This window comes from Protopterus annectens, chromosome 8.part1 (genome assembly GCF_019279795.1).
Source record: "Protopterus annectens isolate FY-2018-M chromosome 8.part1, PAN1.0, whole genome shotgun sequence".
Taxonomy (NCBI): domain Eukaryota; kingdom Metazoa; phylum Chordata; order Ceratodontiformes; family Protopteridae; genus Protopterus; species Protopterus annectens.
This window is the reverse complement of record NC_056742.1, coordinates 441,720,622-441,737,651: the sequence shown is the minus strand read 5'-3', so window position 1 is coordinate 441,737,651 and position 17,030 is coordinate 441,720,622. Positions and strand designations below refer to the sequence as shown.

Genomic DNA, 17,030 nt, shown 5'->3' with positions numbered 1-17,030 from the left:
ATGACTGTGTTTTTGTAGAGGACAGGCAAACATCTGACAACATTAACAGAACAATGATGATCCGGAGGGAAGCTGAATGTAAGAAAATACCACTGTTTTTGGTGGGGTCATTGCAGAGAAAGCATCAGAATATGCTGGGATTTTATGAGTAGGGCAATGGCAGTATTTGCGTTCCTTGATATAATAATATGGTATACTTCCTATTCAGACCCCCCACCTAGAAACAACTTAAACTTTATAACCATGACTATCACACAACTAAGTCTAGTCTGTCTTCTCATAATTCTTTACAACACCACAAGTTATCACTCTAGCAATATCCCTAAACTTAGCAGCACAACACTGCATTATGCAGTCTCGTATACAGACACCACACATTATAATAATATCTGCCCACAGTTATTCAGGAACTACATAACGGACCAATTCAGAACTAAACACATATGCTCTCATTCCTACTCCAAAAAAACACAATACTTTCTCACACTCCTCGCCAACTCCAACATCTGTATAACCATTTTAACTTCAGGCTCACCATAAGTGGGGATATCCACCCCAGCCCAGGCCCAAATCCATCCTGTCCAACACAAACTGCTCCAACACAAATGTCAGAACATAACACCCCCACTTTCTTCATCCCTGTGCAAATCAACAACAGCAGCAAAACCAACCATCTTTTAATGCTAAATATTAATATTAGAAGTATCAAAAATAATATACCTGAACTCCAGGCCACAATAGCACGCTACTCCCCAGACATAGTTGCTTTAACAGAAACCTGGATAAATAAAAACATAGCTAACTCAGAAGTTCTCCCTACCAGCTACAATATTATTAGACAAGACAGACCACTTCATAAAGGGGGTGGAACTGCTTTACTGCACAAGTCCAACTTAACTGTCCGTCAATTACCAAACTCCTACCCCTCCCCCAATAATTGGGACATACTTATCTCACAACTTCACCTTCACCCTAAAACGTCATCACCACAATTGTGATCTATAGTCCACCTGGTAATACACCTGCTAGACTTGAAGACTTCTTATCCTGGTGTTCTTCCACATACTCACAAGAAACCCTTATTCTGGGGGACTTCAACCTAGATTGGTTTACCTGTATATCAGAACCACCAAGTAATCTAATAAATCTCCATGGCTACCAGCAGCTAGTCCAAATTCCAACTAGATGTGATAAAAAATCTAAAAGGGAATCCATCCTTGACTGGGTCATAACTAACAACCCCACATTGTACCCTCACACAGGCAGTCTCCCAGACACCTTAAGTGACCACAACATAATATACTTTATACGTAGTAGAACAAGCATATGCAAAACCACTAACTATATATCCACTAGAAACACAAAAGAATTCTTTCCTGAGGTCCTCAACACTTTACTCTGTAACTGTTACTGGACCCCCCTAAAAACCCTCCCACTTGACCAGGCTGTAGCATATTTCAACAAAACATTTCCACAACATCTAGACACTGTTGCTCCATTGTGCAAAATCAAGGTTAGAACCTCTACAATCCCCTGGCTCAGTAAAGAATCCAAACAAATCCTCAAGTCCAGAGACACTGCCTGGCTTTACTATCAAAAAAACAAAGAAACACAAAGCCTAACTAAGTACCAAGAACTGCGCAACCGTGCAAAAAATGCATTAGGATGGACAAAAAATCCTACTACACAACATTACAAACTAAATACCAACACAACCCGCAAAAAAATTGAAAAAATGTAAACCAGCTACTAAAATCCACCCAAAAGGCTACCCCAAACCAACCACCCCTGACACTAAAGTTCCCATCGAAACACAATTCAACTCCCACTTTGTGAACTCAATTCTATCCTTAGTATCACAGGACAGTTCCTTCCTCACTACCCCCCCCCAACACAAATAACACTAATACAAGCTTTACCCTCAAAACAGTTTCCACCACTTCAATCAAAAGCATGCTCTCCAAACTAAAAACCTCATCAACAGCTGCCGACCTACTCCCCAGCTAGTTCTTGAAACTCTCAGCAGATGCTATTGCTATCCCAGTCTCCACTCTCATAAACAGATCAATTGTTGAAAACTATGTGCCAAAACTCTGGAAAATATCCTATGTTACACCCATACATAAAGGCGGGACCTCCACTGAACTTAATAACTACAGACCCATTGCTTTACTCTCTCCCCTGGCCAAAATCCTAGAAAAATGCATCCATACCCAGATGCTTAACTATCTCCGAGACTGCAACATCCTGTCACCTACTCAGCATGGTTTCAGACCTGCCCATAGTACCACTACAGCTCTCCTCTGCTTCACAGACACAGTAAACCATCTCAAAAATGAAGGCCTGCAAGTGTCAACTCATTTTTTGGATATGTCCAAAGCATTTGACACAGTCTCACACCAAATCCTGCTAAACAAACTAAACCAATATCATCTATCAAATTCCACTCTTACCTGGTTCCAAAGCTACTTAACTGACAGGTACCAAGCTGTGAAATGGGAAAATTCTCTCTCTCCTCAGCTGCCCATAACTATAGGAGTCCCACAGGATTCTATGTTAGGACCACTACTATTCACAGTTTTCACAAATTACCTCCATACCTCCACACAGCATGCATCTATAATTCAGTATGCAGATGACACTACCTTAATCTGTGCTGCACAAAACATTCCCACACTCCAGCAAACAACTCAACTAGCATTCTCTGATGTTGAAAACTACCTTACCAAAGCCCAACTTATCCTCAATCCAAAGAAAACTCAGCTTATGATTATAGCCAGTTCTAACACTAACAGTCAATTCACTATCTATTCCACAAATGCTACTCCAATTGCTCCAGTGGCACAGGCTAAGCTTTTGGGAATAACCATAGACTCCCACCTAAAATTTGATAGTCATCTCAACTTAACTATTAAAAAGTACATGCCAAACTGGAGTCACTCTACTGTATCAAACCATTTCTTACCAACAACACAAGATCAGCTATTGCTCGCTCCCAACATCTATCCACCATACTCTATGCATCTCCCATCCTGAGTAATCTCAACAAAACTGAACTAAGCAAAATGGAGGCCTGCTATAACATAATTGCCCGCTTTGCTGCAAATTGCTCATATAGAACTCATCACTGTACTGCTTTGAGACAGCTCCACTGGCTTGAACTTCCCAACCTCCTAACCTACAATCAGCTCTGCCTCTGTTATTCTATCTATTACCTCTCCAATAAGTGTCCTGCCCTCAAAAACCTAGTACAACATCACTCAGCCAAAAGGCCTCTTAGATCATCAAGCAAACTACTACTAGAAGCCACCAACAGCTACAATAGCTTTGGAGATGCACTATATAGTAGTTCAGTGGCTAAAAAATGGAACTCTGTCCCTACAAGCATTCAAAACACATCATCCAAAGCCTCCTTTAAAGACCTCATCAGGCAACATCTCAAGCAAAGTTGGCAGTGCCATGATTGCTGCCCAGGCTAGTGAAAGCGGATAACATATACATACTAAATCTAGAGCACTTGATAATAGTTTTCAACCTTACTCACAAACACTGGCTAATCTACAATGTATGTACTGTACCTGTGTACTATGTATGTATTCTATCTATGTTCCAAATTTCAGCTGTACACCACAAATCTATTAATTACCTTTATTTTTAAAATTAATATTTTTTGATTGTTCTCTCCACTGTAACTGTTTATGTGCCGCATACCACTGTAAAAACATGTCTCCTGTAATTTGTGTGTATACTGATCATGTCTAAATAACTAAACGTGTCTGTAATTTTTCTTTGTGGAGCTTTTCTCCCCAGGCCTCTGCTGAAAAAGGGCCTTTTCGGCTCAGTCAGACACTCCCGTTTAACAAATGTAAAATAAATAAATAAGTAAATATGAGGGATAGGAGGCAAAAATCAAAGTGGGAGTGTTCCTCTTTTATAATTGTTTTGAATGGAAGAACCAGGCAGGGGGTCCTCTTTCTCCTTTGTTAGTTTTATTATATTGAGAGCCACTGACAAAGAATATAAGGGTCTCAGAAATTCAAGGATATAATTCGCATGGTAATCAAGAAAAGTTGGCTTTATTTAAATATGATATTATTTTGTACCCGATAAAACCAGAAAAAGACATCTCTTTGTTATGGGACATTCTGAGACAGTTCCAAGTTTTTTTCTCGAGATATAAAATTAAGGAAAATAAAGCAAAGGCTATAGCTGTAAACTAGGTACCCATACATTAATTGGTTCAGCAATACCCATATTTATGGGCACATGATACAATTAAATACTTAAGAGTATGGGTTAAAAAGAATGCTGTTATGGCAGCTAAGGATATGTGGGAAGAGACTAAACAAAAGATAATACAAAAACTGAAAAGCTGGAATCTCTTGCCTGTGGATATGGATAGCAAGATATAAGCAGTAAAAATGTTTTAGTCCCTTTAGTTTTATACACAGGTCAGGCATTTTTTTATCAACCAGAGGAGAAGTTGTGGATACTAATTAGTAAAGAGTTAAAAGATTTTATCTGGGAGGGGAAGAAGGCAAGAGTTAAGTGAGATAAGTTGATCTTTCCAATAGAACAAGGTGGTTTAGGATCACCTGATTTGAAGGGATATTTTAGAGCTACACAGTTAAGGCTCTTATACATAACAGAAGCAGAAAGCTTCACTTCAGAGTAGAAAGGGATGATAATAAAGTATGGGGGGGTTAAGAAATAAGGAGTGAGTGGGATTTTGGATGCAGATCCTTAAGGAGAATTACATCAATCATACAGAATATTATATTTATAAAGTAGCAGAACGTATTCTAAGAACCAAGCCAAAACGGGAATGGAGAAATGAGATTCTACTTATAGGGATGACTGCAATTACGAGTACAGAGAATAGGCAAAAAAGGGGTTGGAATTGACTGCAGGAAGCTGGCGAAGGAACCAAAGTATTGGCAACAAGCAATTAGAGAGAAAGGTAATAGAATAAGAAGAGACCAATAAGGCATTTGGACTGCAGGGTAAAGACTGCCTTCCCTATCAGGGATTGATATTAGAGTATAGGCAAAAAGAAAGTGATAGGGGAATCCTAAGTGAAAGACCTGTGTTGGTTGAGTTTTTAGTGGAATCTTGAACAGAGACTGCTGTTATAAAAGAATAATTAGTAGGACATATAAATTATCATGCAATAACTACAAATCAATCAGAGGAGTTAACGTTGTCACCTCACAGCAAGAGGTTCTCCGGTTCGATTCTCGGCTGGGGTGCCTTCTGTGTGGAGTTTGCATGTTCTCCCTGTGTTCGCGTGGGTTTCCTCCGGGTACTCCGGTTTCCTCCCACATTCCAAAAACATGCATCTGGAGCATTTCTCCCCGGGCCTCCACTGAAAACAGGCTCTGTGGAACCTAGTCGGACATTCCCGGTCAACAAATGTTAAATAAATAAATAAAAACAAAATGGAAAAAAATTAGATAAACAATTCACTAAGAAAGAATGGGAGGAACATATTTCAAAAGAAATAATGAGGGACATATGCATGGCTCCCAAATATGCAACAGAGTCCAAAAGATTTAGGATTATTGCTTGGATGTGTTTGCATGGGTACAGACTCCAAATAATGTTTTCTCGGGTAAATGGCAAATGTTGGACTTGGAGGTGTGAAAGGGAAGTAGCTGGGAGCATGTGGTTTCAGAGTGTAATGAGTTGGCAGACTTTAAAACTTCTCTGCAAAGCACTCTGTCAGGAATACTGGGCAAGCAAATGAGTGTAACTCAGGAAATGAGTTTTTGAGCTGGGATCCAGCATCTCTATTGCCTAGCTATAGTAAGGCCTTGTTAAATTTAATTCTACTGGTTGCCAAAAAACAAATATTAGAAAATGGAAATCAAAGTGTAAATCAACAGTACTTGAAGAAGTGCTTATTGTAACAGACATACAAGAATGGGAAGTAGGATCTTTAGTAATATAGTAAACTAGTTCGTGATTCGTATCATCGTAAGTCATAGAATCCCGCACAGACACTAATGCTCTCAATGAAGGATTAACAGAGGCAAATAACTAGTGCCAAAGCCATGGACTAAAACTAAATGCCAAGAAATGCATAATAGTATCCTTTGGGAAGTCAGCCAACCCTAGTCAAAGCCATATTGACAACACACTCCTAAGAGTCAACTTAGTACTCAGGGATTTGGGACAGTAATCTAGTCTTTGACCTTCACGTGTCTATGGTAATGAGAAATAATGTTATGCTGAGCAATGTATAAACAAAGGTATGGTGTCTAGGTCCAAGTAGGTCATTGTTCCACTGTATTCATCAGTCATCAAATCTATCATTGAGTACAATGCCTCCTTTGGTGTATACCTAACTAGGTATGTCCAGCAATTGGAACATCTACAAAGGTTCCTCACTAAAGGACTACAGGGTGTACATAACATGTCCTATGCAGAGCACCTCAAGGCCCTATCCCTGTATTTTGTCTCCTACAGACTGTTGAGGGTTGATCTATGCTTATCATACAAAGCAACTTTGCACCCCACTCTGAAGGACCTCCTGCATAGCTGTAAAACAAGCAGTAGCAGATTTACCCATTCAAGAGACTTAAATCTTGTCTGTGATATAAATAACACCTGATGAAGAGACAGATATGTATCCCAGAAACTACCCTTCTCTGGAACAGGCTTCCCATTCACGTGAAATTGATTTCCTCCCTAACCCAATTCAAGTGTAACTTGGACAACTGGATGGGGAATTGGAAACACACCCCTGATTTGGTACCTAAATCTCTAATGAGCACAGGCAGTCTGTAAATGATTCATCTCCCATTTCCCTGCTTATACTTCCAAGGGAACCAGAACTTATCAGAGATGAGGCTTAAAAAAGGCCCTTTGTAGTAGTTAAACAAGTACACACCTATGAACGTATGAAGTTATGAACTTATGAGAGGCATTTGTATTCATAGTTAAGCAGTGGGCAATTCTGTAGTTTTAGGTACTCCACTAAAAAGGACAGCATGCTGGCTTAGTGGTTGGGTTTTCTACTTTACAGCTCCAATGCCTGAGTTTCAGTACTAATCTCTGGTTAAAGTCCGTATGGAGATTGTTTTGTTTTCCCTTTGTCTGGGAGGGTCTCTAGGTAATCTAGTTTCTTTCCATCTCGGCAGAGCAAAAGATTGCTATATGAGTACTTTTGCCTAACTGTCTATATATACTACATTTTTGCTTGGTTCATTATAGAAAAGGGTCCATCTGTAAAAGAGGAGTTTACTCACCATGTTAACAAACTGTTGTTGTTTGTCTTTTGGCTTTTTCCCAGTAAGGGGTCACCACAGCGGAACTCTGGTCTGCTAATGATAAGTTCTACTTTCACACAAATGACTGTGATTAATGCGAAATGGTTGAGTAATATATTTATGAGTCAGTGTTTTCTGAGACAGACTTATACGTAGGTTGTTTCTTCAGAATGCCAGAATGCGACATATTTAAATAAAACTTTCTACGAGTCAGTATTTTATGAGTTCTATTGCTGTACAGGTTTGTTGTTTAGCTGTTGAGTTTTTACTATGCTCACAGTTTTGTATGACCAGAGAGCCCATGTGATATAGGAAGGCTGGCTGTGATATGTTGCAAAATGAAAACACTAGTTTTTTTGTCAAGGACCAACATATTTGAAAGTGTAGAGATATATATGCAGTGTATAAATCTGTGTGCATTACAGATTAAATCCTTGATGTTCCATTAAGTTTTCCAAATCAAGAGGATGTGATTAAAATGGATGAGCATGCTTTGTCAGAAGAATATTTTTGTTTGTCTTTCCGTAAGATTTTAGGATGAGAAGTGGAGTACTGAGAGTACAGGCTTCGGCCTACTGCAAACTATTACCTTTACGTATGCATAGAGAGGTTTGAGAGTGAAAGAATAGGTGATGATCCTCGACTGACAATAAAATGCGTATCAGAAATAGAGATAAGAGCAGCATACTGAGTCTAAAACACATCCTTCGTGGAACGTAAGTATGAAAGGGATGGGTACTGCTAGCATCATACAGTCCCTCCTTCTTCCAAGCAAAAATCAGCTAGTGATAAAACACAACAACAACAGGTGAATGGTAAATCAGACAAAAAACTTTGAGTATTATCAATGGTGTGACTTTTGAGTAGGCTTTTCTAATAAATTTTTTAATAATGTTCAAACCACAACAGCTCACAGCTCCAAATCAGGTGAGCCAAAAGGAGTTGCAAATAAATGCCAAACTTTATTGGTAATGGTTAAACGCTTTCTTCTCCTTCAAAAGACTTCATCACAACAAATTTCATTACAAACCCAGCCCTTAAATACCCTTGCTTAATGATGTCACATGAATCACTTAATTACACCTTAAAAACACACTACATAATTTATCAAAAAATAAGTAAGTAAATAAATAAATGATTGCAACTCACTCATATTGTGTTTAACTAACATTGTAAAACATTTAAAACATTAAAACACATCTCATATTTTATTTTAATTGTGCCTTATAGGACACTTCAAACCATCTAGCCTATAATATGTTTTAATTTTAAAATACATGCAATATTAACTGCCTCATTTAATCCGGGAAATTGGGTGACATCCAACCTTAACTGCCATCTCAATTCATTTGCGTCCAAGTGCAAGTCTACTATTTTACCTTGAGGGTCCTTTGCTATATGATCAATAGCCAAGAACTTAAATGAGTGTGCCCCACTGTCTTTAATATGTCTAAATAAAGCATTAGTTATTTTTCTTTTCTTTATGTCATAAAGATGTTCACTGATGCATGTCTTAAATGCTCTGGAGGTCTTTCCTACATAAAATGCCAAACATTTTTGACATTTAGCCAAATAAACCACATTAACGCTACTACAATTGTAGTGTCCTTTTATAGAGATATAATTGTTTTTATTCAATTTAAACTGTTCTCCTGTTTCAAAGATGTGGCAACAATAATTGCACTTTCCACATTTTGTATTACCTTTAACTCTATTTGAAAGGCCATGTGCATTTTCATTATGTTCAAACATGTTTTTAAGGGACCTAGCCTTCCTATATACAATACTAGGGGGACACTTTCCAACTTTTGTCCCTACATTCAGGTCAAAGGCCAGGATTTCCCAGTTATTGACAACCACCTGGGTGATACCCCCAGAATCCAGGTTAAAAGTAGTTATAAACCCGAATCCCGCTTCATTTCCCCTGAGTCTGTAATTAACAACCAGTTCATTTTGTGGCCTATGAGGCCCACCCACAATTGGTACATAAATACTTTTGTACCTTTTACCTATCACTTCCTTGGATAATTCTTCCAACAAATCCAGGGGATAGCCCCTTTTAACAAACATGTTGACTATAAAACTAATTTCATCATGAAAATGCTCATCATGACTAACCATCCTGGCAGCCCTTACCAATTGGCCTTTAATAATTGTTCTTTTTTGATGTAAAGGGTGCCAACTTTTAAATTCTAAATAGGAATTTGAAAAAGTTGTCTTTCTATATATCTTAGAATATAGGAGACCATTAATCTTATCAACATTCAACTCCATGTCTAAATATGTGATTTGTTCTTCACTAAAACAGTAGGTGAATTTTAAGAACTCCACTGTGTTGTTAATGTAACAAAAATTTAATCTAATTCTTGTTGACTACCCCTCCACAACAAAAAAAAAGATCATCCAGGAATCTAGTATAATGTAAATTCTTTGTCCAATAACTACTTTTCATTAAAAATTCCTGTTCCCAGTATGACATTACAAAATTTGCAAATATGGGAGGACAGGCAGCCCCCATGGCTACCCCAGTGGCTTGTTTAAAATATTGCCCTTCAAAATGTATATAATTATTGTTTAGTACCAAATCAATCAGGGCAATAATCTTATTAATAGTGTCCTGGTCATACATTCTAGTTTTTGCTAACTGAACCTCCAACCATATTATACCTTCAAAATGTGTATAATACTGAACAAATTAACAACATCCACAGTCACCATGATCAAGCCAGGCTCCCATTTTATTTCATTTAATTTCTTTAAGAAATGCCACGAATCCTTTGTAATATATTCAAATATTTGTAAGCCTTTCTGTAAACAATGATCAATATACTTGCTCATATAGCAAGTTTTTGATCTGTTACCATCCACAATAGGCCTAAAACTTAAATTAGTAAGGCCCGTGTGGATCTTCGGTATTCCAAAAATATTTGGAATCATGGGATAGTCATTTTTTATATAATTATATTCATCAAGGCTGATTTGTCCTTGGAACAACATATCATCCAACGCTAGTTCTATCTTTCTATAAGCATTGTGTATTTCATTTAAGGAGCTTTCCTCATATGTACTATCCATAAGCAGCACATTAATTTTGTTTAAATATTTCACCCTATGCATTAAAACCACTCCGCTCCCTTTATTGGGTTTCATTATGCGCACTGTTTTGTCTTTAACAAAAGCATTTAATAAGGCTAATTCACCAATGTTCAAATTACAATAATTCTCCCCATGGGACTGTTTAAAGTGCTGCCTTATTTGTTTTTCAAACATTCTTTCATAAACCCGAATGGAATTATTCAAAGGGGGATTAAAAGTACTTGGTTTTCTTAATTAAACACTTTTATTATCATTTCCATTCACATTTAATTCATTACCCCCTTTAACAAACCATACTTTAAGGTTCAATTTACGGGTAAAACATTTTAAATCAATTAAAGCATTTACAATATTTCCCCTTCTTGCAGGCACAAAGGTGAACCCCTTTTCCAAAAAATCAGCGTGTGCTGTTTGTACTATTTTAGTGGAATAGCTATATATTTTAACATCCTTATAACTATTATTGACTATTTTACATATTTTACCCAGTGCAGCAGTACTTCTTTCATCATTTACATTTAGTAATGGGCCATCAGTTTTATCATTAGAATTCCTTAAAAAGTTAAAATCATCCACTAAAACATTAGAAACAATCTCATTTTCCACATTTAAATTAGTACCATCAACCATTTCCGCCCCAGAAAAGGCCACCAAACCTTCATGTAATGGTGTAAATACAGTATTAATGTTTTGACCTGCAAATGGGCAAATAAATCTGTAATTATTTAAGTGTTTAATACACTTAAATTCATCGCCCTTTTCGCCTTCAGGTGAAACACTAAAATGCAAGCAACTATTCATATTTTCATTAACAGTAGTATTGACATTTGATGAACCAAATAAACGGTCATGGGAATTTACCCGAACATTCCCCATGTCAACAACATTTGATTCCATGAAATGAATTAAATTAACATCATATGCACTCACCATATTTTCATTCATCGTGTCATTAATATAGTCTAAGTTTCTTTCAGCATTTTCATCAGTTTCAGGTGCTGAGCATTGCAAATTGATCGCACATTGTCCTTGCATTATATCCAAAGTTAAATTGGTATTAAAACAGGCACTTTGAACTTTCTTATTAGTGCTGAAAGTAGCTTTGTCAAGCACTGCTTCAGTTTTCAAGCTGCTTAAAATGTTAGAATACACAACACCTGCTTCACAATGTTAGTTAAACACAATATGAGTGAGTTTCAATCATTTATTTATTTACTTACTTATTTTTTGATAAATTATGTAGTGTGTTTTTAAGGTGTAATTAAGTGATTGATGTGATATCATTAAGCAAGGGTATTTAAGGGCTGAGTTTGTAATGAAATTTGTTCTGATGAAGTCTCTTGAAGGAGAAGAAAGCGCTTAACCATTACCAATAAAGTTTGGCATTTATTTGCAACTCCTTTTGGCTCACCTGATTTGGAGCTGTGAGCTGTTGTGGTTTGAAGGTTTTGTAATAATGTGCTGTATGATGTATATATGACGTTATTCACAGAGGCACTAGAGTTATGTCTATGGATTTTGAGAAAATAGATTGACATGGGAATACTATAAGCCTGTAATTGTAAAACGTGCCGAGATATAAGCATGCCTAGTTGATCAAAATTCTTGACCTACATCTCAAGGGGTTCCAGCACCATACCTCTCATTTGTTCAAAATTTTGAAGAATGTCTCTGATGGCGAAAGCCGACACACTCCAGCTAGGCTTATAAATGCCCTCGTGCAGATAGCCTAGTACCTACCTATGAACCTATGAACCTATGCTGTCTCCTTTTATGCCCCATTCCTCACAAAATGTTTGATTTTATGTTAAATCCCTGAGGATTACAGTCAGTCCATGAAGCCAGACATTAGAGCTTCATCCTTCTTATTGTTCAGAAAATGCATTGTTGATTCAAAGCTTGTAGTTCTACAGACTTTGTAGGTGAATTAGAGTAATATTTAAAAAAAATATTCCTACTTTTGGGCATTTGGAATATACTATCTACCAGGTGAGTGGGATTAAGGATCCGAACCCCAGGTATACTTGTGGAGAAGCAAACACAGTTCAAAAGAAAACTTAAATCAAAGGCAACACACACACATACTGGGTAAATCACTCAGCTGAGAACAGTTTGTAGAAGTTAATGTAATTTAACCATTTTGTCGAAATGATTTCCACAGGCTTGTGTCTTCTTGACCCACAAAATGTTTTATTCTGACAGTGAAAAATATCCAATTAAGCAGGAGATGAATGCTTTCACCTAGATCATTTAACAGTTGTTTTTTCTCTTGTTTTCTACACATTTGCAGTTTATTCCCTACATTTTCTATACCCTGGGGAATACAACTGGTATATTTTTACGGTACACCACAGCACGATAAGCTATCCTTTCTTATACTTGTTTCTGTAACTATACACAGAGCTTCTATAGATTTCAAATCCTTCTTAGATTTCAGAGCCCCAGTTAAAGATAGGATCAGGTACAATACTGCAACTTTTATGAACGAGAAATCAGGAAATCAACACTATATTACAACTTCACTGTGTGGAGTTTGACCCTGACTGTGCCTCAGCTGACCTGTGTTTGATTAGATGCCCGATCATTAAGATGGGGGTGATGGGAGTTACTGATCAGTGTCAGCCCACCTATCCTGGAAGACAGGAGGGCACCGGCAGAATCTCAGCACAAGAAATTTACATGAGGAATGGTGAGCTGTTACAGCTTCTGCAACTTGAACTCTGGGGAACATGACCCAGCTATGGCATACACAAGTGGATGTGCTGGATATTGAGGGTGTATTCATGTGAACCTGAGCATTAATTCATATATATAGTCAGATGGCTAGCAAACTGGTTAAAGGATAGAACTTATACTGTTAGATTTGCTGGTGCCAACTCTGAAAGGAAGAAAGTTTGAAGTGTAGTCCCACACAACTCAGTTCTAGGTCTCCTGCTATTTAATATAGGCCTTTGGTTAACAAAATGTGCTGATGAAGATAAACTAGATGTTGTTGTTCATGCATCTAGTGACCTACAAATGCTTCAAATAAGACTGTACTGTATAACTAACTGCTGTAGGACAATAATCTCAAACTAAATGCTAAAATCTGCTATAGAGTCAACTTTGGTAAAATAAATAATTTATCATTGTATCGCATAGATGGCATAACACTAAAAACAGACACTGTCATCAGAGAACTAGGCACCCTTGTGGATGACTCCCTATCCTTTGATCATTTTGTCTCCCCTGTTAGCAAATCCTTCAGTCCTGTTCAATTACTAACTAAAGACATCTCTACCAGAGTCAAAGAAGTCTTACTTCTATTTTACCCATCTTTTATCCAGCCCATTATTGAATAGTGGCCCCTTTGGCATGCTCTTCTGAAAACATATTAAACAACTTTAGAAACCAGAGAGATTCCTAACCAAATAAATGACAGAGCATAGGTTCCTTAGCTATCAAGACTGATTAGTCCCCCCCATTCCCTATTTTCTGTTTTTTGTGTCAACTGTGGACTGACCCAAGGAGATTCAGGCTCTTAACTCTCAATCTCTTAGAGCAAGAAATTTGGTCAAAGACATAAATAATTGGGGGACAAATGTGGAAAAATAGGAACAATTTTTAAATATTGTCCTTACAAACTTAGAAAGTTGATAACATAGCATGTTTTGCATTAACATGGATTTTCTGAAGGGTATGAAGTCTGCAACTCAAATAGCTGTAATTATTTTATGATTTCAGTCCTTGATTATTTGCCAATGTTTTGCCAGAAAACCACAATTTTATGAGAAATAGACCAAAAATATGAGGCACAAATCTGGACGTTCTGCAGAAATCTGGACAGTTGAGAGGTATGTTCAGGCTCCTAGGCAGTGAGGCATTTCCTTGTGGTACATTTGGTTGGGGACACATGGCTGAAATGGCATCCATCTGCCAAAGTGTTTGGCTGTTGCAAATTCTCTCTGGGCAAAGAGATGCACACAGCATCATGCCCATAGCTTGAGAACATGTTCCTCTGTGATAGTGGGGGAATAAGTGCTTCTTGGATGAGTGGTGTTTGAATAGGGGTTTTGGGTGAAGATAGCAGAGAACATTTTTACAAGTATATTTGCTATGTCAGTCAGTTCAGAGTGTATGTGAGAAGGTTCCATTAATGAAAATTTCAGAGCAATGTTGAATGTTATTTTTTGATTTTTAAACAACTGAAGAAGGACTTGTAGTTATCTTTCACTTTAGAAGCTAATTTCCTTACAAGGTTTTCTTTACAGCTCCTTATAGTGCCTTTTAGTTTTTTTTGGTGACATTTTTAAACCATATTCATTTTAAGGAGTGTTAGCCTTATTGTATCATTTAAGGAGTTTTTTGTCTTGTTCTAAAGTATGTTTGTCAGTTTATCGTGGAGAAGATTTGTTTTTAAATGCTCCTCTGTATTTGGCACTAATTGGGCTTGCTAGATCTACACATTTGTCCATATAGGCATAAAATTTCTTTGTAAAGTTGACTGCTGGGTCACTGTTAGTGGTAGTGATGTCATGGATAGATTTAGAGATTTTATCATATAATTGCAGAAGGTTCACTGTTCTGTAATCTTTAAATGCAAGCACATTGATTATAGTACATTAATGAGGGCTAGTTCTTGAATATGTTGGCATTTAATGGCTTCACCAGCTAGATGATTGAGGGAATTCTCATTTATAAAATCTAAAAATCTTTTGCCATACCGTCCGTTAGACATATAGGTGTTCCACTCTATGATTAAGTAATTGAAGCCACCTGGGAGTACTGGAGTTATTGCTTATGGGAACTTCTACTGCAACATCCAGGAATCTTACATGATCATTTGGAGAAATGGAAGGGTTTTTGTAGTGTGCTATAAGTTAAAAGCTTGCCTCATTTATGGTTAAGTGAGGTTCTAGGAGCTCAGTTTATGAGTCTCTGGGTATCAGTCAGGATGAGATGTGGTTCTTGACAAATACAGAAACAACAGCATAGTTACCACCAGGATAACCGCTACATCCAGGTGTTTTTTTTTAATTCTTCATTCTCTCAGCTCTACAACTTAATGTTAGCTCAGATAAGATTTGTGCACACACAGATTAAAAATAAAAGTACACATGTCTTTTGAGCAAATGTAAGCACTATAGAACTTTATCTATCTCTCTCAACAGACACCAAAGGGGTGAATCCAGGATGGTGACTTATGAGGGACAGGGACAGAGTTGGTTGGCACTGAGTGGCAAATGCAAGTAGCATTGGTAAAGTGTTTCCTTAAAACTAAATTGAGTGAATGAGAAAAATGGGAACCTTAACCAGTCCCAGTGACAGATTTCTTTATGAATGATCTGGTCAGGTTAGAACCCACAATTATTTATGAGCATGAAGGATTCTTAACTATGGCACACTACTGCTGGATAATAATTTGTACAGGCCTGTACCAGGTATTTAGAGAGTAAACATGAGAGTACACACATGCACGCACACACACACGCACGCATACACACACACGCACGCATGCATACACACACGCACGCACGCACGCACACACACACACACACACACACACACACACACACACACACACACACACACACGCGCACACATGCACACACGCATGTGCACACACATACAAACACACACGCGCGCGCGCACACACACACACACACACACACACACACACACACACGCATACACACATGCACCCACACACGCATGCACGCACACACGCACACATACACACACACATGCATGCATGTGCACACACGCACACGCGCACGTACATACACACACAAACACACACATGCACGCATACACATGCACGCATGCATGCATGCACAAACACGCACGTGCACACATACGCACACATGCATGCACGCACGCATACACACACAGATAGGTAGATATGGAAATGCTGTTATTAATTGAAGCTCTCAAACACTGACAGCTGTTTTGGTGACACACGGGTTAACAAAACAAATGGCTGGCAGGTGTGCGAGGTTGACAGTCCTCAGCGGTGGGGAATTTATTTATTTTATTTATTGACATTTGATTGAATGTGCCCCTTTCCTGGATATTATTTGATCTGGAATTTAGTACATATATTCAGAAGATGGTGAGGAGGTGGGGGTGTGGGGGCTTACCCCCTGCAAAAAACACTAGTTTTCTTTTACATGTCTGAGCTTGCATCAGAGCATGTGTGTCAGGATGTCAATCTTTTTTTTTTTTTGTCAAACTTTCGCAGTTGTTTAAGTATTGGTTTATTGACATTTAGATTAACGTCAGCATATATATATATATATATATATATATATATATATATATATATATATTTTTTTTTTTTTTTTTTAGTTTGATAGCCACATTGAACATAGTAACTATAAAATAATAGTGTGGGATATATATAATTAAAAAAACATAATGGCTCATGCATTTTCTTGGTAGTGGGAGGCCAGTGAGTACAGCTGCTAGGTTTCAGATCTCTTCACTTCCCAACTTTTGTAAGTATGTCATAGTTCGCATGCTGTCGAAACCTGGGCAACTGATCAAAAAATCAGTTCATTAAATATTAGATATGCTGCTATTGAATTTTCATTTCCTGTGAAGTAACATGGGTTGGATCTCCCCCAATTAATATAATGACCACTGAAATAAATAAGGGTGGAAAACTTTACCAGTTTTGATAAA

At 37.6% G+C, this 17,030-nt stretch overlaps 1 protein-coding gene across 1 annotated transcript in view; it reads left to right on the top strand.

Annotated features, from left to right (window-relative positions):
* LOC122810395 (dipeptidase 2-like) overlaps positions 1-17,030 on the top strand; it is a 501,875-nt gene that overhangs the window by 347,735 nt on the left and 137,110 nt on the right. The gene's annotated exons all lie outside the window — the stretch shown is intronic.